General features: G+C 39.4%; 1 protein-coding gene across 1 annotated transcript in view; it reads left to right on the plus strand.

Annotated features, from left to right (window-relative positions):
* The window catches only part of ADK (adenosine kinase), a gene marked incomplete in the record, with an annotated part of 3,127,006 nt that overhangs the window by 2,955,442 nt on the left and 145,949 nt on the right, over nt 1–25,615 (plus strand).

Raw genomic sequence — 25,615 nt, forward strand, 5'->3', positions numbered from 1 at the left:
TCCTCCGAGCCGTATCGGCCCCGTCGGAGCCAGAAGAAGCAGACCTGTTGTTCGTGGAGCCTTTGGAGCCGAGACCTGCTCCAGTGCCCTCGGCTCCATCCACTCTGACATCCTCGGAGCCAACACTCTCCAGTCGGATCCGGGAAGGATAGTTGGAACGACTTGTCGGTGCTGACTCTTTCTCTCTGGGCTTCGGCTCGGAGCTCACTGCCTCGGTGCGGGAGGGTTTGACAGTTCCCTCGGATCCATCGATTCCTTCCCATCAGAGCCGTGGTGCCTTCAAAGCCATGGGGAGAGCTTTGTCCCCAAGACATCCTCTACTTCAGGCCTTGCTTCCTCATCCTTTAAAGCACCTGTGTCTGCTTCTGCTTCCATCGTCCAGGCTAAGCATAGAGACCCAGAGCCCCAGGTAGCCCCACAAGGTGCCCCCTGCTCTTCCAAGATCTCCCCAGAAGCTCCCACGGAGGAGGTTCCCAGGAAGAGATTGTGCAAGAGGAGACACTTGGACTCCCCACAGTAGTCTTTAACATCTGACACTGACTTGGATGAGTCAGAAGGGTCTCCACGGTCCCCCTCTGAGGATATCTCCTTTGCTGAGATACTTGAGATCCTTAGGCAGAAGAGTGATTGGCAGTCCAAAAGCCCTACTGAGGATGAGTCAGTTCTCCTGAAGGCTTTCTGGTCTCAACCCTCCACCTCTTGGGTGTCTCCACCCTCCAGTGAGCTCATGCAATTGGTTTCTCAAAGGAGGTGGGAGTCACCGGAATCCACGGAGCCTGCCCCTAGAAGGCCTAACAAGTTTATATCAGCCAAAGGAGTCCCCGTTGATGCCATGGTGGTGGCGGCAGCCACCAAAAAGGAGATGTCTGAGACTTCCTTGTCTATCCATCCTCCTAATAGAGAGTCTAGGATCATGGATAGATATGGGAAACGCATGTTCAGTTCAGCGACTTTTGTTCTCCATTCACTGAACTACTTAACCCACTCTACTAGGCTGCAAAGAGATCTCCTTAAGGAGTTGGGAGATACTCTTCGGGGTACAGTAGCTGCAGGTGCCTCTGATAAAGTTGCTACCCAGCTTTCTATCCTAAATTCTATTGTCAACTTGTCCATGCGTCTCATATCCTATGCTGCTGCTGGAATAAGTAGGGCAGTGGGTACAGAAATCACTTTTAGAAGACATTCCTGGATGCTCTTGTGTTCCTTCACGGAGCCCTTCGTCATCCTTCGTTAACATCCCCTTTGATGGCTCATCCGTTTTTGGGCCTAAAGTGAAGGAAACCTTGACCAGGTGTAAACAGGAGGGAAAAACTCTATCTGCCATCAGAGTCTGTTTTTCCACCCTTACCTGAACTTATCCCAAAAGTCAAAGGGGAGGGAAAATGTGGTTCCGGAAAGCCCAAGGAGCCTTTCAGGACACACCTCCAGGGGCAGAGGAGGGGGTAATAGTGGTAGACGCCCTCATGGCAGATGGGGTCCGCAACATCAGGGTTACAGAGATCACTACCCTGGGCAACCCTACCAGCGCTCCTGAAAGGAGGCCCGACTGTCCTGCTCTGGAGGCAGTCGGGGGTTGCTTATCTTTGTACCCAGATGCCTGGCAAGAAATAAAAGACAGCTGGGTACAAAGTGTCATTTCCAGAGGGTACTTCATACCATTCGCCACACCCCTACCATCCATAAGGAGAATCCCAAGATGTTCCATCCAGTTACAGGGAACAAGCAACTATAGAGGTCCAAAAGTTGCTACAAAAAAAAGAATCATCCAGCCCGTCCCAGCAGACTAAACAGGATCTGGAACTTACTCAAGATTCTTTTTGGTTCCAAAGAAAACAGGAGACTGGAGACCAATTTTGGACCTCAGCAGACTCAACTAATATGTAAAGAAAGAGAAGTTCCGGATGGTCACGCTTCAGTCTATACTTCCCTTCTTAGGGAAAGGCAATTGGATGTGCACGATAGATCTCTAGGATGCATACTACCACGTAAAGATGGCCAAGGCCATCCAGAGAAGACCAGCATTTCCAGCTGGGAGCCTATTATTTTCAGTTTTGAGCCCTGCCCTTTGGTCTCACTACAGCCCCCCAGAGTGCTCACCAAATGCATGGCAGTGGTCACAGCTCACCTGAGGCGTCTAGGATTCCAGGTGTTTCCGTATCTAGATGATTGGCTCCTTACCGCTAACACCAGGCATCAACTTATTCAGACAAGGGAGTACACTCTGTCACTCTGCAATCATTTAAGTATTACAGTCAACTCAGAAATGTCTGCCTTATCGCCATCACAGCATATCGTTTTTATTGGGGCAGAGCTAGACACTTCAACCACCACTCTAAGGCTACCAATCGAAAGAGTCTTTCTTCTTCGTCAGCATGTCAGCACATTAGTATCGAAAGACAGAGCACCAGCTTCAGAAGTTCTTAAAATATTGGGTATGATGGCTGCAGCAATCCTAGTCATACCATTAGCAAGAATGCATATGTGGATCCTTCAATGGCTGTTGTTCACTCAATGGTCTTACCGGGAACTACCCATGGACCACACAATTTTGATTACAAGCTCTTGCAAGAAAGATCTTCAGTGGTTGTTGACGTCTCTTCATGTCACCATAGGATGCCCCTTTGTTCTACCCCCTCCAGTAGCCATTGTGACCACGGATGCTACCCTGATGGGGGGGGGGGCATTTTCAGGGAAAGACTGCCCAAGGCACATGGACCGATCAGGAGTCACACTTGCATATCAGTGTTCTGGAGATGAGAGCAATACTTTTGGCATTGCAGTACTTCCGGGACTCTCTTCCTCTAGGAACAATAGCGATTCAGACAGACAATATGTCAGTAGTCTGGTACTTGAACCAGCAAGGGGGAACCAAATCCTTAACCCTTTTGCCAAGAAGCCCTCAGAGTTTGGCAGTGGGCTCTTTTGTCCCAGCGCTTTCTGTTGGCAATGCACATCCCGGGGAGATCCAACGTGATACCAGACAAACTAAGCAGGACAATCTTGTTGCCACACGAGTGGTCCCTCGAGATTGCGGACAGGATTTTCTGCAAATGGGGCCAGCCTTGCTGCGACCTTTTTGCCAGTCACATCAACACCAAATGCAGAAGCTACTTTGCTCTGATTCCCCCTCCAGGAGAAGCCCGAGGGACACCCTCGTACACGATTGGCCCTGGGTCTCCTCTCTGCATTTCCACCAATACCATTGATACCCAAGGTTCTACAGAAAGCAAAATCCCTGGGAAGGACCATCATCCTTATAGCCCCTCATTGGCTTTGGCAGATTTGGTTCCCATTCCTTCAACATCATCTTTTGGAGGATCCCTGAATTCTGGACCCAGTTCTAGAACTTCTGACACATCCATCCGGGGACCTTCATCCCTCTTTGCAGTCATTGAAGCTGACAGCTTGGCTGCTCCATTCCCCTCATAGCTAGGCTTCATAACTTTTCCATCGAGACAAAACAGATCCTTTTGTCTTCTCATAAGCCGTCCACTAGAAGATTATATCTTAGTAAGTAGAAGAGATTTTTCATATGGGCCTCTAAGCATAATATTGATCCTTACCAAGCCTCCATGACATCCATACTAGAATTCTTGACTATGATTTTTAACAAAAGAGTGGCAGCAGTAACAGCTCGGGTCCAGTTGGCTGCTATATCTAATTTTCATCTTTGGATTGACGGGTTAAATATGTCCCACAAGTTATCCAAAGCCTTTCTCAAGGGGACATTTCATATGAGACCAGCTGTGAAAACTCCCTGTTTCTCCATGGAATCTAAATTTTATGCTTTAACGTATAATCCTCCCGTATGAACCAGCATCATCTTGTGACCTCAAATATTTGTCATGGAAAACCATTTTTCTGGTAGCTATTACTTCTGCCCGCGGAGTGTCAGAGCTTCAGGCTTTATCTATCAGCCTTCCATGTTTGATTTTTCATGCTGACAGGGTGTCACTTAGGACAAATCCTTCCTTTTTGCCCAAAGTTTGTTTAGAAACCAATATCCACCAAGTTATTGAGTTACCAATTTTCTTCCCTAATCATTCCAACAAGTTGGAGTATGTGCTGCACAAACTTGATGTTCACAGACAGCTCAGATTTTATTTGGATCAAACAAAAGATGTCAGGAAATCAGACCAGCTCTTTGTTTCATTCTCTAAATCCAGGAAACGTAGACCAGTGGCTAAAACAACTCTGTCTAAATGGTTATCTGATTGCATCACCTTTATCTATTCAGCTGCTAATATGCCTTTATAACACAAGATTAAAGCTCACTCAACCAGAGCAGTTTCTACATCCTCTGCGTTTTCAGCCAAACTGCCCCTTGATAACATTTGTGCAGCAGCCACTTGGTCAAAACCTCATACCTTTATCACTCATTACAAAGTTGATAAGGCCTCCAGGGACAGGGCTTCCTTTGGGTCCACGGTCCTGAAAAATGTACTCCCATGAGCCACTCGAGATTGATGGTGCTAGGGACATTACCCATCAGTCAAGAATGAACGGCGAGATTGAACAACTTCACATTAAGAAGTTATGTACTCACCGTAATGTTCCATGTGAGTTGTTCATCTCGCCTTCATTCTTGCGTCCCTCCCGCCTACCCTCTCCTGGCTGATAGCTGACCTAGATGTTGGTCTCATCCTGGTTGCACAATTTCTTCTTCCTTTCCATAGGGGATAGCAATTTTATATGGTTATAGTACACGCACCAAACAAGATCTAAGGTAATTCGCAGTGCATCATGGGATAGGGGCTTGGCCTCGAGCTACTGGAAGACCTTGAGCTTTGCATGTGGCAGTACTGGAGCCGATGGGTCGGCTCCGAACCCATCAGTTAAGAATGAAGCCGAGATGAACAACTCACATGGAAAGTTATGGTGAGTACATAACTTCTTATTTAACAGTATTTTAAAAGGGAGGAAGCCCCAACATCTTGGAAGAACGATGTGGTGGCTGTATTACCTAAAGATGATAAAGACCCATCAGACCTAGTTTTATATAGGCCCATTTCAATTTTAAACCATAATTATGAAGTGTTTGTCTATGCTAGCTAAAAGAATGGCAAAGATGTTGCCAAAAGTGATAGATCTGGACAAGTGTAGTTTTGTGGGGTCTATATTAAATCATCCAATGCTTAGAAAATTGAGTGATGATTTATCGACCCCATGTAAGCGAAAGCTTACAAACTCGAATGCTTAGAACAGCGATTTTTTTTTTTCCCAAGGGAAAAAAATCGCTGTTCCAAAAAAAAAAAAACAGTTAAAACATAACATAAAGTGGGAGCTTTGCCCCCACACCCCCGATGTGGAGGGCTATGTGCCCCTCACACACCCCCTACTTAAATATACCAACTCAGAGATCGCACTACTGTGACAAAAACGGCAAAGTAACGGACGCAGCCAAGCAATTTCTTTCCCAGGGAAAGAATTTGCTTATATACCACTTTGTCATTTTGCCTTTTCATCTTTTCAAGTTCGACCCAAGATGTTGTGGAGGGGCGGCAAACATTTGACAACGTTTAACAGTACAACGATCCAGAAGGAAGCAGATTGTAAGAAAATATTGCTGCTGCTGTTAGTGGTCTAGATGCAGATAAAACATTCAGTAGAGTAAGCTGGTATTTTATGAGTCAAGCAATGGAAGCATTTACATTCCCTAATATAATAAAATGGTTAATTTGGAGGCTATCTGAAGGAATCAAAGTGGAAGGTTCCTCTCTTATAAGTTGCGTTTGAATGCAGGAACCAGGCAGTGACGTCCTGTTTTTACCCTATATTGTTTGCTTTATGTTTAGAGTCATTGGCAAAAAAAATAAGGGAACTCAGAAATGCAAGGATATAATTTGTATGGTTTCATTTCAAGATGACAGTGTTTTGTACCTGATAAATCCAGAAAAAGACATCTCAGTGTTGTGAAATATTTCCAGACAGTTTCAAGTCTTTTCAGGATATAAAATTAATAAAGATAAAACACAAGCTTTATCTGTAAATTATGTTCCCACACTTGAATTGGTTCAGCAATACCCATATTTGTTATGCACTAAGATGCACTTAAGAGCGGGGGTTAAAAAGGCTTCTGGTGTGGCAGCTAAGGATATATGGAAAGAGACTAAAAAGATAACACACAAACTGAGAAACTGGAAGTTCTTGTTTATGGATAGTAAGATACAAGCAGTGAAAATGTTTTTAGTCTCTTTACTTTTATATACGAGTCAGGTATATTTTTATCAACCAGAGGAGAAGTTTTAAGTTTTGTGCAATAAGTAATAGAGAGTTGAAGGGATTTATCTAGGAGAGGAAGAGGGCAAGGGCTAAGTGGGATATGTTGATCCTTCCAATAGTACAAGGTGGTTTAGGGAGTGATTTGAAGGGATATTTTAGAGCAATACAGTTAAGCTCACATGCATAATACAAATTTCAAAATGGATAGCGATGATAATGGTTTTATCCCAAGCCACTGCTGACACTTATCAAGGGTATCAGAGATTTGGGATGCATGGCAAGGATTAAAAAGGCTCTAGTGGTCATTAGCCTAGTATACCTATGAATCTGTAAGAAGTAAGCGATTATTAGAAAGGAAAAAGGAGATTTTGCTAATAGGGTTGACTGCAAGTAGGGTACAAGAATCCAGGCAAGAGGGAGCTAGAATTTACAGAAGAAAGCTGGCAAAGAAACCAAGTTATAGGAGACCTTGAAGATGTTTGGACTGCTGTCTAGAGACAGCCTTCTCTACCAGGCATTGACATCGGAGTGTAAGCAAAGAGAAGACGATAGGGGAATATTAAGTGAAGGACCTTCTCTAGTAGAGTTTTTGTTTCTCAGTAAACATATTTATTAAATTTATCATGCATGACATAGGCAATATTACATTTATATCAAAGAAAAGCAAAGAATATTGACACCACTTTAGTTGCAAACAGTATACATCACAGACACCATTGAAACAATTGTAGTTCCAAATGTTATACATCACTTATCTATCTAGTTATTGTCAGTTAAGCATTGTATGGCTCATTCAAATCCTGCCTTTTAAACCTCATTCCTTCTCTGAATATATTGCTCCCACAGTTCCCATTTTTTCAATGTTGTTTACTCCTTCCCTTTTCTAAAGATCCCAATTCCAGTTGTTTTACCTGTTACTATTTTCACTACATCTAGTAAAGTTGGTCTAGACTTTGATTTCCATTTTCTAGAAATTGCTTTTTTGCAGCCACCATAATTAGACAGCAAGGCTTTACTATGTCTAGGCAATTCTGATTCTGTATCATAGCTCAAAAATCATCTCCCCAGTCATTCCAACCTGCTCACCCAGCTTCTCCAAAAGATTGGTCTGCAAGGAATCCCTAAAGTCTGCCAGCTCACTATACTCCCAAAAAATATGTTCCCAGCCACTTCTTTTCTTGCCCGTAACACCTCCAACATTTGCTATCTACCTGAGGAAAAATTATTTGGACTGTACTTGAGGTATAAAAATACAAATGTAAACACTTATAGGCAAAGATCCTAAATCTTCTAGACTTTGTTGCATATTTGGGAGATATACATATATCCCCCATTGTCTCTGTGAATTCCTTATCCAATCTCTCTTCCCTAAGCTCCACTGATTGATTGTTGTAATTAGCATGCAATATTTTATATGCTGTACTAACTATTCCTTTTTTAATGTCAGCTTCTGTTCTAGAATCTATTAAAAACTCTACCAGTGCTGGTCTTTTGTTTAGGACCCCCCTATTTATTTCTCTTTGCCTATACTGTGACATCAGTCCTTGGTAGGGTATGCAGTCTCTAACCTGCATTCCAAATTAATTATTGGCCTCTTCCTATTCTATGATCTTTCCCTTTCTTGTTTCCACCTTATTTATTCCATTGCCTTGGTTCCTTTGCCAATAAATTCCAACCCCCTTGCCTGTTATTGGTATCCCTAACCACAGTCATCCCTATCGGCAGAATCTCTTTTCTCCATTCTCGTACTGGTTTAGTTCTTTTTGTATGAATATAATACTCTGTATGATTTGTTTCCTTAAGTGTCTGTATCCAGAATCCCAGTCTCCCCTTATTTCTTGAGCTTCCTCTCTGTATCATCATCATTCCTTTCCACATTGAATTATAGTTTTCTGCTTGTGCTACGTATAACGGCCTTAACTGTATTGCTCTAAAATACCACCTTGAATTGGGTAATCCTAGTCCTTGTTCTGTTGGATGAATCAGCTAATCCCACTTGACCCTTGCTGTCTTCCCTTCCCAGATAAAATTCTTCATCTCTTTAATTGCTATCCACAGCTTCTCCTATGGTTGATAAAAATGTTTACCCTGTGTACAAGACTTAAAACATTTTAATTGCTTGCATCTTAGTATCCATATGCATGTAACAAAGCTTCCAGTTTCTCAGTTTTTGTATTATCTTCTGTTTAGTCTCTTCCCACATATCCTTACTGCCATAACAGAGTCATTCCTAATCCATACTCCTAAATACTTCATTTTATCATGTTCCCATAATTATGGATATTGTTGGACCAATTTGTGTATGGGTACATAATTTTACTGTTATTTCCTTTGTTTTAACTTCATTAATTTTATATCCAGAGAAGATCTGAAACTGTCTTAAAATGTTCCACAACACTGTAATGTCCCTTTCTGGTTTTGTCATGCATAAAATATCATCTGCAAATAAAGCCAGCTTTTCCCAACTACCATACTAATTATATCCTTGAATTTCTGAGTCCATTATTTTCTTTGCTAATGGTTCTAAATATAATGCAAACAGCACTGGAAAGCGGACAACCCTGCCTGGTTCCCCTACTCAAACAGAAGTTATTAGAGAGGACCCCACCCACTTTAATTTTCGCCTCCAATCCCTCATATATATTCCTATCAGCCTTATAATTGTACCAGAGAAAGCAGATGCTTCCATTGCCCTGCTCATGAAGTCCCAGTCTACTCTGTGAAATGCTTTCTCTGCATCAAGATTCCGCAGTAACAGTGGTATTTTCTTACATGCTGCTTCCCTCTGCATCATCAGTGTTCTGTTAATATTATCAAATGTTTACCTCCCCTCCACAAAACCACACTGATCCATATCTATCAATTTTGGTATTACATTTTCCATTCTTTTAGTCATTATAGACATAAATGCTTTATAATCATGGTTTAGTATTGAAATGGGCCTGTATGAAGCTGGATCCGATGGATCTTTAACCTCTTTAGGTATTACCATTACCACCGCCTTCTTCCAGGATGCTGGTACTTCTCTTAAATTACTATTAACAAAACCTTCCAGATCTTTATCAGTTTTTTCCCTCCTAGCTTCCAAACGTCCACAGAAATACCATCTATTCCTGGGGACTTTCCTGTAGATTGGTTATACATAGCCATTTTTATCATATCTCTTCCTATCGTGTTAGTAATTGAGCCTCATCTACCTCTAACCTTGGCATATTTAATTCTTCCATAAACTATTCCATTATACCTTTTCTTGATTTATGTATTTATCTGCTTTATGCAAACTTTCATAACATTTTCTAAATATTTCTAATACTTCTAACTTGGTGACAGCCCTTTTCACTTTCTGTTGCCTGAGTTGTGCTAACAGTTTTTGTGCTCTAGAATTATTACCAAAAAGTTGCTCAACAGCATTCTTTCTAAACTCTTGCATATTATCAAAGTAATTCCTTTATTTTCTGTTTAGCATTCTCCAGTTGCTCCTTTTCTTGTTCTGAGAGATTCCCCTTATTTTGCAGTACTAACATTTCAGTCCCTCTAAATAATTCTTAGCCATATCTCCCTTTCCTTCATTTCCACCATAGTTTTAAACTCCACTTTAATTCTGTCCCACTCCCTAGTTATATTTTCAGTGAGAATTTCTATCCTCTCTAGTAGCTCCTGAATTAATTCAAAAACCCATTCCTAAATTCCTCTCTTTTTAGCCAATAGGTGGAAAAGCGCCAGTGTCTCATTTTTATTTTATTACCTTGCATTTTATTTTAGTTATTATTGGTGCATGATCTGAAATAGTTATTGGGTGCATTTCAAGACCTTCAATTAAATGCATATGTGCCTGTGAGGTATAAATTATATCTAGCCTAGCCCAGTTTTTGTATCTTGGAGAATAATATGTAAATTCACTCTGTACTCCTAGTACTGAATTCATATCTTCCATGCCAAGCATTTTCATAAAATTTTTCAAAAATCTACCCTCCTTTGTTACATTTTCTCTTCTAGGACCCCCAGATAGATCTTCACTGTTGCAAACCAAATTCCAGTCTCCACCTATAAGTGGAGACTGCTGAAAGCTGATTTTTTTCTTCCAGAATTTTCTTAAGCTCTATATTAGCAGTTTTAGGTGGAATTTAAATGCATGCCTGTGTAATCCTACTTCCTTACCTGTAGTCCCTTAGTACTGTATACTTTCCATTATTATCTTTTTTGTCTTCTATCACTATTGGAGCTCATCTTGCAATTAATATAAGTACCCCTCTTTTCCTTTGGCCAGATATTCTGCTGGATAACCATCCGAAAAATCTTTCTTTATCAAATTCACATGTTCAGTTCTTTCCAGGTGTGTCACCTGCAACATAGCTATAGTTTACTACTCCTTTTTATATTTATCTGTAAGACCATTCAGACCGAAAGATATTACAAAAAGCATTGTTTTCTTATATAGTTGTTATTACTACCTTTTATGTATAACTCCTTTTTTGTTCATAGCATTGCAGAGCACTGGCTGCCTTTGTCAAGAGAAAAATTTGACCAATGGGATGAGAGATCAGATATATACCCCATTACCTGTTAAATACCTAGTTCCAACTTTCATATTACATGCATAAACTGTTTGGCAGGTTGGTCTTTTATACAGTTATTTTCTGTCATATCCATTTGAGCCTATGCCACATCATACATAACTTTTTATTTTTTTGGAAAGCTCTCAAACAGAACAAACAACCCCCACCCTAAAAACCTATTAACTTAATAACACACACAACTACGTATATCTTCAAATATTGAAATATTTGCTTTCTAATAAGAACAGAATTTCTAAGTTGATAGCCACACTGACAGGCTAGAGTTATCCACACTGGCAGGATAGAGTTATCCAAAAAGAAAGGTTAGTCATGCTATGATGCATGGTACAGGCTGTGCTATTAGTAAGTGCTGTTTGATTTTGTTGATCTTTATAGCTCTTCCAGCTGAGAAAACACTGGAATGCTTTCAGTAAACACTTTCTCCAAGTCATTTCTCTTTATCAATTTGTCTTCTAGTCACATGCAAACCAGACATAAAACTGCTAAGGGTATCTTGTTTACCAGAAAAAAAAACTTACAATTTTCAATATTATTTTTCATTTACATGTTTTGTAATAAACTTATTACTGGATAACACCTAGGGTCTTAACCCAATAATTTCCCTATGCAAGTATGCAAAAAAGCACACTAATTTTTCTTTTGTCATACTCTATTAATCAGACCTTTCATCTCTTCCCCCACTTCTCTCCCCATTTTTTACATTTTACAGTGCCTACATTTCTTAAAAGTGAAGGGAGAAAAAGAAAAAAGTACCTGTTTATATCGGTGTCTCCATTGCATAAAAAACTTACGTCAAGTCTAATTGGTTTTGTCTTATCTTTAAAGCCCTCCCCGGCCGGCAAAACTCCTGACTGCTTTCAGAGAACATTATGTCCTAGCTAATTTCTCTCTCCTTTTTTTTTTTCTTTTCTGTCAGCCAATCCTCTTCCACCAGACTGTCTCCAGTTTCTGTTTATGGGATTGACTCCATGGAGACATGAGAACCAGACAACCAGTTTCTCTTTATCAGATTGTTTCCATGGAAACATGAAAACCAGCTGCAGAATTGCTACTAAGCATACGTGCATTTCTAGAAAAAAGCCTCATAATATGCAATATTCTTTTATTTATTTGATCTCTCTTAAACTAATCGATCTAAGGTCCTTATTACAGTCATTTCCCCATGCAGGAATGAAAAAAAGCACATTAATTTAAATGTTGTCATGTCTTTTTAACCAGGCTTTTGTTGCATTGCATTGCTTATATTTCTCAAAACAGTACAACAAGAAAGAGAGAAGAGAGAAAAAGAAAAACAACAGCACCGGTTTTCCCCATTACACTTAAAAATATCAAGCAAAGACAACCATAAACCACAAATGCAAAGATGCCCAATGCTGAGAGTAAGACACTTTAATTCCAAAAAACAGATAAAAACAAATAAAAACAGGTAAGTGTTTTTCAGATTGCTTGCTTCTTCAGACCATAACACACAGTATGAGAAAACAGCTTCCAGTTAATTAAAACAATTAAAATTGTTAGGTGTTAACACTTATCAGTGTACTAAGCGTCTCTTCTTTAGGAGGGGTTTTAAAGCAACAGCACTATTCAAACCAGGTGGCACATATGCTTTAAAGTTGACAATCCATTTTAACTCAGCAAGTTCAATCTCATTGCTCAAATCCCCTTCCCTTAAACTTTCATTTAATTTCTTTAGTACCAAAAACTTAAAGCTGTGACTCATACCAGCTTCAGATACATGTTTCGCTAATGTGTTTGTTAGTTTATTATTTCGTATATCACTCTGATGCTGCAAAATCCTGTCCTTAAACATACGATTTGTCTTCCCTGTATAATATGAATCACATACATTACACTTAGCCATATAGACCAGATTTTTCGTACAACAGTCTGCATAAAAGGACAGATGCATAGGTTCCATGCTTAATGGATGCATAGTCAAGTGTGTAGACCATATATAACTGCATGCCTTACAGGACCGGCATGCATGAATGCCCTTAGCTGGGAGGTGAGGTGCCTATATGGTTCAGTGTGCTTATAACAGAGTCGCTGTTTTAAGTTCTTGGGATTTTTAAGCAAAACTTAGGAACTGGTTCTATATGTTCACTAATAGAGGGATCAGTCATCAGGATGGACCAATTTCTTTATGATTTCACACACTTTATTAACCTCTACTGAATAGGTCAAACAGACCCTATTTACACCCTTGGAGCTGTTAGCCTCTGTGTCCCTCACTATACTTGAGCTGTCAGAGAAGTAGGGTTTTACTTTAACACCAGCCGATGTATTCAGTTCTCTAATTTCCTTATCTATCTCACTGCCGTTATAGCCCCTCTGCAATAGATCTGCCTGCAGGATGCAATCAGGCCCTCTGACTTGCTCCAAAGCCCCTATGACACGCAGTCGGAAGTGAATAATTTGGTTTTTAACTTGTCATCTAGTGAGCTCACAATAGAACAGTTAGCTGTGTTGAACAAAGGTCTTTCTTTTATACCTGCCACGAAAATGGACTTTGTGGAGGCGATTTTAGATCTTAAAGTGTTTGCTAGGAATATTATATTGAAGACTCTCTTCAGGCAGTGATACTGGAGTCTGCAGCACTTTTAATAAACCTAGCACATTCACACCAGTTAAACTCTCCAGCTATGGAGTATTTTGTTAAATTATGTGAGGATGACTTAAGAAGGTCCTTTAGTGACAAAAATAATAAACTTTTTTTTTAATTTAACACCTAATGAGCATGAGGCACTGAATCAATTAGTTAAAGAAGAGCAGCTAGTTATTAGACCAGCGGACAAAGGAGGTGGAGTTGTAATGTTGGATAAGCCTGTCTATCTGTACAAACTGCATGATATGTTGTATGACAATACAGTGTATGTGTTATTGCAGAAATTTCAAGTTAATGGTATAATTAACGGGCTGAATTTCTTTTTGTATGACTTATTAATGACAGGGCAGATAGACTATTCTCTGTACACTTCCTTTTCTGTAGAGCACCCCACAATACCACAGATCTATGGATTGCTGAAAGTGCAGAAAGACACCAAGGATCCTCCGTATCACCCCATAGTTTCAGGAATGTGATGGTTCACTGAGCCAATGTCGATATATTTTGACAAACTGAGACGCATATGTATTGGACAAAGTAGATACAGTTTTGAGAGATAGTAAACAGTTTCTAGAGCATTTATACAACTGGGCTAGGGGTAGATCTACTAATGACATCAAAAGAATGTTGTTTGTTACTCTAGATGTGAAATCACTGTTTACTGTGATACCCAATGAGGATGGGATTGAGTGGTTTAGGCGATTCTTGATTAAAGAAGGTGACTTCTCTAACTCTAAGGTTAGCATGATCTGTGCCCTGCTAGACCTGATCTTAGAGAATAATTTGTTTCTCTTTGAGTCAGAATACTTTCTACAAGTTGTAGGGGTAGTAATGGGCACAGTGTGTGCCAACACGTATGCAAACTTAGTTTTATCTAATTGGGAACTAGAATGTGTCTTCAGCAAAGATCTATATAAAACACACGTTATGTTTTACAAGTGATTTGTGGATGACATCTTTTTTGTCTGGGATGGTATTATGGATGAGGTTCAAACCTTTGTGGACATGTTAGAGACTTCAACTAATTATTTGTCTTTTTCTCTGCATTACTCTGTTGACATTATTGATTTTTTAGACATTATTGTGAGCAAGTATATGTTGGGTAACTTGTCCACTAAAATGTACAGGAAACCATGCAGGGAAAATAACAGCTTACATCGTTCTAGTATGCATCCATCCCACGTTACTAGGAGCGTGGTTAAAAATCGGGTTCTTAGGTATCTGAGATTGCATACTAATGCTGACTCATTAGAGCAAGCTTTAAGGGTGCTAATGGCAGATCTATTGAAGAGGGGCTATAAGGGCAGTGAGATAGATAAGGAAAGTAGAGAACTGAATACATCGGCTGGTGTTAAAGTAAAATCCTACTTCTCTGACAGCTCCTCAAGTATAGTGAGGGACACAGAGGCTAACAGCACCAAGGGTGTAAAATAGGGTCTGTTTGACCTATTCAGCAGAGGTTAATAAAGTGTGTGAAGTCATAAAGAAAAATTGGTCCATCCTGATGACTGAGCCCTCTGTTAGTAAACATATAGAACCAGTTCCTAAGTTTTGCTTTAAAAATACCAAGAACTTAAAACAGCGATGAGCACACTGAGCCATATAGGCACCTCACCTTTCAGCGTAAGGGCACTCATGCATGCCGGTCCTGTAAGGCGTGCAGTTCTCACTTTATTATGCATCCGTTAAGCATGGAACCTATGCATCTGTCCTTTTATGCAGACTGTTGTACGAAAAATCTGGTCTGTATGGCTAAATGTAATGTATGTGATTCATATTATATAGGGAAGGCAAACTGTATGTTTAAGGACAGGATTTTGCAGCATCAGAGTGATATATGAAATAATAAACTAACATGCATTAGTGAAACATGTATCTGAAGCTGGTATGAGTCACAGCTTTAAGTTTTTGGTACTACAGAAATTAAATGAAAGTTTAAGGGATTTGAGCAATGAGACTGAACTTGCTGAGTTAAAATGGATTGTCAACTTTAAAGCATATCTGCCACCTGGTTTGAATAGTGCTGTTGCTTTAAAGTCTCTCCTAAAGAAGAGAGGCTTAGTACACTGATAAGTGTTAACACCAAACAATTTTAGTTGTTTTTAATTAATTGGAAGCTCTTTGTATTTAAAGGCCTGTTTACTCATACTGTTTGTTAAGGACTGAAGAAGCGAGCAATCATGAAAGCGCTTACCTATTTTTTTGTTTTTATCTCTTTTTTGGAATTAGTGTTCTTACTCAAAGCATTGGGCATCTTTTTGTTTGCTGAACTTTGTTTTTGGATATCCCAGATTCCACTACAATCTATTGCTGCAGTGCATAAACCACAAATGCAGTACTATTAAGAAAAGAAAATGTTTTCTTTACTTACTGTTAGTTTTCTACCCTATCTTCCCCTCCCCAATACATTTTTCCGAACATTAAAGATATGAAGCAGGGTATATACTTTGCACTCCCCCACAAATCCAAGAAATTTTGAAAAAGTCCAGTATTTCCAGATTTTCTTGTTCTGTCTTATTTCACATAATTATTGCATTGTAATCCCACATTGAGTTACTGGTTTTATTACTCTTCTTCTCCATTGCCCAGATACTGTCTCTTCTTCATTTCCAGTGTACTCTCAATTTTTCTAGTCAAGTCTCGTGCTTTCTTCCTCCTCCCCAACATTTTCCGTTGAAATACAGGAAAAGGTTTCACAGGTACAGTCTCTCTCTGGTCTTTCTTACCAGAAGAACAATAAGCAGAATCTCCTTCTGTTTCACAGCTCACTTTTTGTTGGACAAACTTTTGTATTTCCTGCTTATCATGCACTTCATCAAAAAATGATGTCTCCCTCCAGGGAAGAATAATTTAAAGACAGCTGGATACATCAGTTTGAATTTCACACCTGCGTCTTGACATTCCCTGAATAGTGAAATGAATTTACTCCTCTTCTGCCTGGTGTACAGTGAGTAATCATTCTCCACAAACACTCTGCTGTTTCCCACTTTTAGTATTTTGTCCTTCTGCCACAGTTTTCTCCGAATCAAATCCTTCTGCGGGATTGCATCTGTACTATTAAAGGTCTAGGTTGCTTTCTTATAGCTAGGTTTGGAGCATACGCACAATGTGCCCTTTCAACCAACAACTAATGCTGTACAATTCCAGTCCAGTTGCTTATTTGAGCTTTCATAAAATTAATGCAATGTGTTCCTTCCAGCTTCTCTGGTATAGCTGAAAATATCAGGTTTCCGTATGTGCTCTGTCCTCTAATTCTATTATTTTTTTAAAACATGTCTTCCTAAGCAGCCTCATATTCAGCCAGCCTTTTCTTCATTTCGACCCCTAATTTTTGCTGCTTTGTCTCCTCATCTGAATAGCTGTTTAAAGCTTCCTTCATTTTTTCCAGCCTTTTGTTTGTGTAGATATACTCCATCAGTGTTTTGTTTAGTTTAATCAGATCTGTATGCAGTAGTCATATCTTTAGACCCATCAGTCTAACTAGCCTGATCTGCAAGGCCATGAAATTGATTATCATGGACCTCATTAACAAGGACACTGGCAACCTCCAAACATTTGCTCACACAGTTTGGTTTCATCAAGGGGTGGTCATGCTTGTTAAATTTGGTCATCTTTTTTGAGACAGTCACCAAAGCCATGGATGAGAGGAAGATTGTGCACACCGCCTACCTTGACCTGACCAAAGCCTTCAAAACTATTCCCAACTTGGGTATAATTGATAAACTCTCTCAAGTAGGCATCAATCCTTATGTTACCAGATGGGTAGCAAACTGGCTTACTAATAGAACCATCCTCATCAAAGTAGGGGATGCCACCTCAAGCAGCAGACCCTTAATGAGTTGTGCAGCCCAGTGCAGCCCAGTGATTAATCTTGGGGCCTCTTGTTTGAGATGTACTTTTCTGAGCTGCAGGCCAAAACCAGTGGGGTATGGCTGACCAAGTTTGCAGGTGACGGCAAGCTGGGCGATGTCATCAATTCCCCTAGTGATGTGGACAATCCTCTAAGAGGGTCTCACCCAACCAAATGACTTATGCCAGAAACATGGCCTCAAACTGAATGCCAAAAAATGCATCATCCTTTTCTTTGGGGAGAGTGACATCCCCACAAATTATCACATTAATAACAAGGTCCTAAGCACACAATCAGTCGTGAGGGACTTCAGCACCCAGGTTGGTAGGAAACTGACTTTTGACCACCAATATCTCTGTTGCACGGAAATCTTTCTACATGGCCCACCCCATTAGAAAGGGTATCTCTTCAGGGACAAAGAGGTCATAACATTCCTGTATTCTTACCTTATAAGACCTGTTATTGAGTACAGTGCCCCTTTTGACTTGTACCTCACAAAGCGCATGCAGCAGCTGGAGAGACCACAGAGGTTCCTAACCAGTAGAATCCAAAGCCTCAAACATCTACCCTACACATATAGGGTAAGGGTAAAAGCCCTGTCCCTCTACTCAGTCTCATACACACTCCTCAGAGGTGACCTCTATCTGGCATACAAAGCAATCTGAGACTCTGCCTTGATGGGACTGCTGCATATCTGCAAGTCTAGCTTCACTCGAGTAACCCACACGTGTGACCTCGACTAGGAGTTGTTGGGACAGATTTGTGTCCCAGAGACTCCCCATTCTGTGGAATAGACTCCCTCTCCATGTCAAGAGTACCTCACTAACCCTTTTTAAATGCAACCTGGATAACTGAACCTGGATAACTGGATGGGATACAGAAAATACACCCCTGGGATTCCACTTGTGTTCCTGCTGGACAGGGGCATCTGGTACTGAGTTGTCACAACATCGGCTAAATTCTTGGCTAGGCTTGTAAGGGCCTCAGGGCCAATAGCTTAGTAACTTCCTGTAGGTTATTGGAAGTCATGTCTGAAGGTTGCATTGCTTTTTGCTGAACAGCTGCAAAACTTTCCCCACTCAATGTTTATTCCTCACTTTTTGTAACTGATTTTTTCAACATCTTCTGTGTTTGTTTATTCCTGGCATCCAGGCAGTGCACTTACTAGCCAGTTACTGACATTTACCCATAAATACATGTCTACTGAGTTTCTGTTTCACACTGGGAGAGCTAGAAACAAGCTATTACTCAGTGTGCAGCCATCTTAGAGGTCCTTCTTTAGTAGAGTTTTTAGTTGAATTTAGAACAGAAGTTGCTGTTAAGAAAGGTATAATTAGTAGGGCTTATAAAATATTGCATAATAACTATAAGAATCAGTCAGAGGCGGTTAGAAAAGATTGGGAAGAAAGAATGGAAAAGCAATTTACAAGAGAACAATGAGAGGACATATGTATGGCTCCCAAGTATGCAACAAAATCCAGAAGATTTAAGATCTTTGCTTGGAAGTGTTTGCATAGGCATTTTATACCCCAGGCAGACTTCAAAGAATGTTTTGATGGGGAAGAAAGAGGTAACTGAGAACATTTGTTTTCGGACTGTAGTTGGCAGATTTTAAAAACTCTCTAGAGAGTACTATGTCAGAAATACTGGGTGAGCAAATGGCTGTAAGGAAATGATTCTTTTGAGCTGGAACACAGGATCTGAATTGCCTACACATTGTAAGGCCTTATTAAGTTTAATTCTGTTGGCTGCCAAAAGGACAATTACTAGAAAATGGAAATCCAAAGTTTAAACAAACTCTGAAGCATTGAGTATTATAATAAGAGATAAAAGAACTGGAAGAGGGATTTTAGGAAAAGGTAAGTGCATGTTACATAGAAGTAAATTGAAATTGTGGGAACAATAGGTGCATAATCAAGAGGAGGAGTGAGGTTTAAGGAGGAGGCAAAAATGTATGTAATGTTGGACTGATAGTTACAAGGAAAGAAAAGAGATGTTATGTGTAATTTATGTACATGGAAAATGTTAATATGGTTTGTGTTCTTTTTTTAATGTACATTTGCCTGTGTCATAAGTGAGAATTTAATAAAGGTGTTAAAATAAGAATGATTGCTTCTGCTGTAACTCATCTGACTATTTCTTTCTGATCCTGAGTGCAAGATGTGAAAAGTTACGTGATTCCATTGCAAAGACCACATCTTGGTTTGTAATGTATTAAACACCCTAGAACAGTAATTCAGAAACTGTGGTCTGCGGACCCCTAGGGGTCTGTATGATGAATGCTAAGGATCCGCGAAGTTCTATGTCTCACTTCTGTAGTGATCAACCACCTGTATTAACAAAGAAAAACAGAAACCAGACTTCCGCATTTGCAGCTGACACAGAACAACTGCTTGCTTGCCCTATGTTTTCTGTCTGGCTGCTGGAACTTGGAGGGAAATTTAAGCGAATTGTTACTTTCCTTCCAGTCAGACAGTTAATGTAGTTGTTTTATGCTGGCAGGTTCATTTTATCAGGACTGACTGCAGAGCTGATCAAGACAATTTTTTGAAAGACCCTGAAGGTATTTAATTTTTTTTTGTTTTTTTTGTAAAGCTTGGATAGAAAATATATCTATCCATTGTCCAGATTTTGCCTCATAGTTTTGGTCTGCTTCTCATAAAATTAAGTTTTTCTGGCAAATCCCTAGCAATTCATTGAGGAGTGAGCTTTAGACTTAATATCCTTTAGAAATAAAATTCGTAATAATGTAAAACTTTGAGTGTGTGTTTGGTAGTTTGCCCCTCAACTGTACAGGTTTTCTAAGAATGTCCAGATTTTTGCCTCATATTTTTTGATCTGTTTCTCATACAGTTCTGCTTTTCTAACAAGTCATGGAAGCCTGAAGTCAGAAAATAATGGTGGACTATTGAGCTTTAGATTTCATATGTTTCAAAAAATTCATACTAATGCCAAACTTGTTCTGTTAACTTTCTATGTTTATAAGAGCAATATTTAAAATGTGTCTTTAATTTTGGCCCTTTGTTCCCCCCATTATGACAGGCTTTGTCCACATTTCTTCCACTGGAGAGGTTGACAGGTATTCTTGGTATGTGTGTGTGTGTGTGTGTGTGTGTGTGTGTGTGTGTGTGTGTGTGTGTGTGTAAGAGGGAGGCAGGTAAGTGTGAGTGTAAGGGGGGGCAGGCAGTTAGGTAGGCGTGTGTGCAAAAGAGGGATGGAGGCAGGTAGGGGTGTGTGCGTCTGTGCAAGAGGGATGCAGGTAGGTAGGTGTGTGTGTGTAAGTAAGAGGAAGGGAGGCAGGTGTGTGTGTGTGTGTGTGTGTGTGTGTGTGTGTGTAAGAGGGAGGGAGGCAGGCAGGTAGGGGTGTGTGTGTGTGAGGTAGGCAGCATACCCTTCAGATGTCCAGGTTTTTGCAGACTGTCCAGATTTTGCCTCATATTTTTAGTCTGTTTTTAATAAACTTGTGTTTTTCTTGAAAATCCCTGGCAAATCATTGAGGACTGAATTCAGAAAATAATGGCAGACATTTGAGCTTTAGAGTTCATAGCCTTCAGAAAATTCATACTAATGCAAAATGTGTTCTATTAACTTTATTAGTTTATAAGAGCAGTAATTAAAATATGTTCTTAGTTTTGGCCATGTGTTCCCCCATGATGACAGGTTGATTTTTCAAGGCATTTAGCTTCAAGTGCATTTTCAAGGAAAGAGACGTTTACTGCTCCTCATGCTGAGTCTGCTTACAGCTAGCTTCTGCAGAGATTGTGCATATTTACTGATATTGGTGGATTGTAATGACAGAAGTTTGAGTAGACTTTTATGATGGAAACGTTCTGAATTTGAGAGTTTTGTCATTATTGGTTCATACATTTTGTTTCATTGTTTATTAAAAGAACGTTTAAAACTAGAAATTTAAACCACTTTCTAACAAGTGGTGCTGTATTATACAAGGAATATAACTGTATACAATCAGGAAGGTGAATCAAAGAATAAATACATATATGCATGGCCCTAAAAATGTGTGCAAAGGAGCCTGTGGTTTGAAAATGGCCCAAAGGTAAACTTAATCCTCCACTGGCCAGATATATTTTCTATGAATGTTTTTTATGCCATTTCAATGAATGTGAGTTTCAAGGGCAGAGAAGTTTACTGCTCGTGCTAAGTCTGTTTTCATTGCGAGACGGTATTGTTTGTTTAACAAATGGCTGTCTGTGCTAGTCTACTTCAGTATTTGTAATCATTGTAGAAGCAAATAAGAGAACCTTATGCACACTGGTAGATTTGAACAGTGTGTATGGTAACTGGAGAGAAATAGCCAAACACTGGAATGACTGAGGAGGGGGCTGCTGGGGGGTAGGGGGTTGCTGCATGAGGGGCTGCTGTGGGGGGGGGTCTATTACCCTGCCTAAGAGCCCTATTTGACCATGAACTGGCTATGGTATTTAAAGTAGGAAATACGTACACAAAGGTAGTTTAACTACATTACAAGGTATCTTTTTATTCCTATGCATTTAATAATTTAAGTATATGACTGGAGTGGCATTCTTGGGAAGTGACCTACCTGTGGGTGTGGTTCAAATAGGGGTGTTTCGTGACTATGGTGTTGGTGAGGCTTAATGGACACCCAAGCACTACTTTGCCTAGGGTACCATTTCTGCTAAGGCCGGCCCTGCTAATATTGGTTGATTGTAAAGTGTGAGTGGCCTTTTTTGGTTGAAATGCTCTGAACTGAGCAGTTTTGTCATTATTGGTTCATATGTTTGGTTTCATTGCTTACTGGGAAAATGTGCAAATGTATTCATTTAAAACACAGTCTCCCAAGTGGTGCTGTATTATACAAGGGATATAATTTAATTATTGTATATTAAAATTTAATTATACAATCAGGAAGGTGAATCAAATAATTTTTGCATGGTCCTAAAGATGTTCACAAGGGACCTATGCTTTGAAAACAGCCCAAAGGTAAACTTAGTCCGCCACTGGCCGGATGCATTTTCTTTGAATGTGGGTTTCAATGCTGTTTCAGTGAATGTGCATTTCAAAGGCAGAGAAGTTTTAATGATAAGTCTGTTTTCATTGTGAGACTAACTTCATTGCTTTGTTTAGCTGTAGCAAATATCTGTTTACCTTTAGCAAATGTCTATCAGTGTTTGTGCTATAAATTTTGAAATAAAAGTTTAAAATTAAATCCAAATATCTGTAATCATTGTAGAAGTAAAGCAGAAAACAGCATGCATGCTGAGAATTTTGAACAGTAATGACTCAGAAAGTTAAACCACTGCACAAAGTTCAAAACAACCGTAATTTTATTAAATACGATTAAAATAGACTTGGCGCTTTCGCCCAGTATGCTAAGGCATCATCAGAGTCAAATTCAAACACTAAAATTATTTCCTATATATTAAGTACATACATCATTTCCTGTCATTTCTGCTTTAAAAACAATTTTTCTTAAAAAACAATATTAAAACATTCCACATAACATAATATAAAACTTTTCTTAAAACATTTGGGAACTTATCAACCAGGATACAACTATAGCAGTTGTGATGATGATAATATATATTTTAAATATTTTTTGATCTACGTTTTAAAATGCATGCTATTGAGATGTCATTAATCCCTGGTTTATTCTTGGCATTCAAACGTAATTGCCATTCTGTTTCTTTTATTTGTAAATCTAAATCCGGGTCACCACCCCTTCCTTCAATGAATACGCTATCCAACACAAAAAAATATAAACTTTTTGAAGTAAGTTTCTGTCAGAAAAGTGTAGTAAAAGGACAAATGTTGAGTTTCGAGGCTGGGGAGTGATGACAGGATATTTAATGAAGCAATGGCAACCCTAATTGAGATGTTTTTGATGCCTTTGCATACTGGGCAAAAGTGCTAAGTCTATTTTAATTGCTTTTAATAAAATGATGGTCATTTCGAACTTTGTGCAGTGATTTTACTTTCTGAGTTATTAGTGGCTGAAGAAATGGAGTGTGAGGAGTTTCTTTTGGTTCTGAATTTTGAACAGTGTTTATGGCAATTGGGGAGAAATGGCCAATCCAATGGGACACTGAAATGGTTGTGTGGTGGGGGTTGATCCAAATGTAACGTATGTGTACTGCCACGTGTAGGGTCTGCCAAAATATTTCCCTTATAAAAGGGGTCCTCCAGCTTGCAATGTTTCAGAACCACTGCCCTACAATCTTACTATTTTAGTGCAGAACGTAAATTAATAGCTGCCAAAAAAAAAACATGCCCAGTTGTAAAAGCAGTTCATAACTGCTAATGGACAAATAAAAAAAAAAAAAAAGCACAATCAATCTCATAAGTGCCTTATCTGTGTTAGTCGAACTAAAATTAATGGCAGCATTTTTTTACATTTACCATACCAGTTCACAGTAGGAAAGAAAAAGAAAACTGAGCCCATACTTATTCAAATTTAAGTGGCCTTAATATTCCCAAAACAGAGGGGCAAAGCAATGCTTGGCACTGAAATATGAACAGACTGTTCCTCAATTGGTAGTACGTTGTCCTAAAAGTAATGGCAAAGTCAACAGTCTGAAGCACAGCAACACTATTCATTCCACACCGACCAAAAAACTTATCAGAAATATCCCAAGCTTGTACCAGTGCTGTAACCAGTGAATTAATAGCTAGCAGTTAGAATAGGAAAGTTCATAGTCCAGATGCCACCATCCAACAGATCTACTAAGTAAAAACATTGTAGAAAATTTTAGATAAGTAAGCCAAAAAGTGTAGCATGCTGTGTAGTCAGGTTTCTGCCCATCCCCATTGTCGAAAGTGGAACTATATCATCTCTTTGGTCTTAACAGAAAAAGCACAAAGTAGTATTGGTTGATTTAAATAGTTTTTGTTACTTTAAATAATGCTGATTAAGTATAACTTGTAGTAAACTAGCTATTTAATTTGTCTTGTAATTAAGGTGTGCCGACTAAGCTGGTCTGCATGTGTTCATGTATATCGGAGAACTGTAGGCTGGACAGGGTTACTGTAAAAGTATTTTTCATTACCTGCAAAAAAATTTACCTCAATAAACTTGTTTAGACTGCTTCTTTTAGAATGCCTGAAGAACTTGTATGCTTGTGATTTTTCCATAATGTTGCTAAATCTATACTACTTACTGTATAAACAGCATAAATAATAATTAGCAAAAGTTTTGTTTTATTGATGCTAAATTCGTACTCGCATGTTACTCTGGTTTTGCACATTCTGTAGTTAATTCTTCATGTCCATTTATACTGTTGTAACACGTAACGTTTTTGCACTATGTAAATATTTTTTTGATTTTTCAGCCATTTGTGTACAACCACAGACTGGTCATAAAAGAGGTCCAGTTGGATCAGTGCTGTACCCCATAAACAATTCTAAGTAAATAAGTAAATACATGCTTTATATGTGTGACGTGTATGCTGACTGCATATTCTAACAATCTGACGACCCTTGGTTTTTGTACTGTAACATTTTTGTAATGTGTTTTACCCCTGCATTGGTGAGTTGTGTGCAGTGGAAGAGGAAAGGGGGATGCTAGGGTATTACTATACTGGAAGGCAGCCGCTGGAAAAGACCAGAAGAAGAACTTCCCTTAAGTGCTGGTCTTCCCACCCCTGGGCACACTGTGCAGAAACAGTAGTCCATGCCGACATGCATGTAGACCCGTGCCTCTGAGCATATTAATGCCACTACAGCGCTTATTTTGTGTCACAAACACATGCAATGTAAGAAAACAATAACTGTAAACAAACTAAAGTAAATAAAAAATAAAACTTATGAAGGGGATGGGGTGTTAGTGGAACAGAAAAAAAAATCCTCAGCAGTCATATGTGAAGTTGGCAGCTGGCTCACCCCCCCCCCCCGGTACCCAGAAATAAGATGTAGTTGTCACATGTTAGTAAAGTATTCCCTGTATAAAGGGAATAAACTGGAATAAGGTCCCTCCTGAACTTTCTACTCTAGCTTCTACTTCTCTATTCAAAAAGCATATTAAAGAACATCTTAAAACTCAGTGGCCATCCCAGTTTTGTTCCTGTCACCAACACAATAGTGAACAAATTCTGTCACCTCCCATCCAGCCTCTCCAGTTTTGTTCCTTTTGGTAGTGACTACAGTAAACAGCTTTTGTCATCCACAGGTTCCCCATTTTTGTTCCTGTCAGCAGTGATATTGAAATAGCATCTGGATATGCCTGTAAAGGTGTTGTAGACAGACAGGGTGCACACTGATTCCAAGTAATGAACCTTTATCAGCTGAAGTTAAAACGTTATATTTGCAGTCTGTGAGCTTAGGCATAGAGCAGGAGCTTTCTTTGTCAATTTCCAGTGCAGAGCAAATTTCCATGTGTTTCAAAATGTG

Source organism: Protopterus annectens, chromosome 14.part0, assembly GCF_019279795.1.
Source record: "Protopterus annectens isolate FY-2018-M chromosome 14.part0, PAN1.0, whole genome shotgun sequence".
In the NCBI taxonomy this organism is placed as follows: domain Eukaryota; kingdom Metazoa; phylum Chordata; order Ceratodontiformes; family Protopteridae; genus Protopterus; species Protopterus annectens.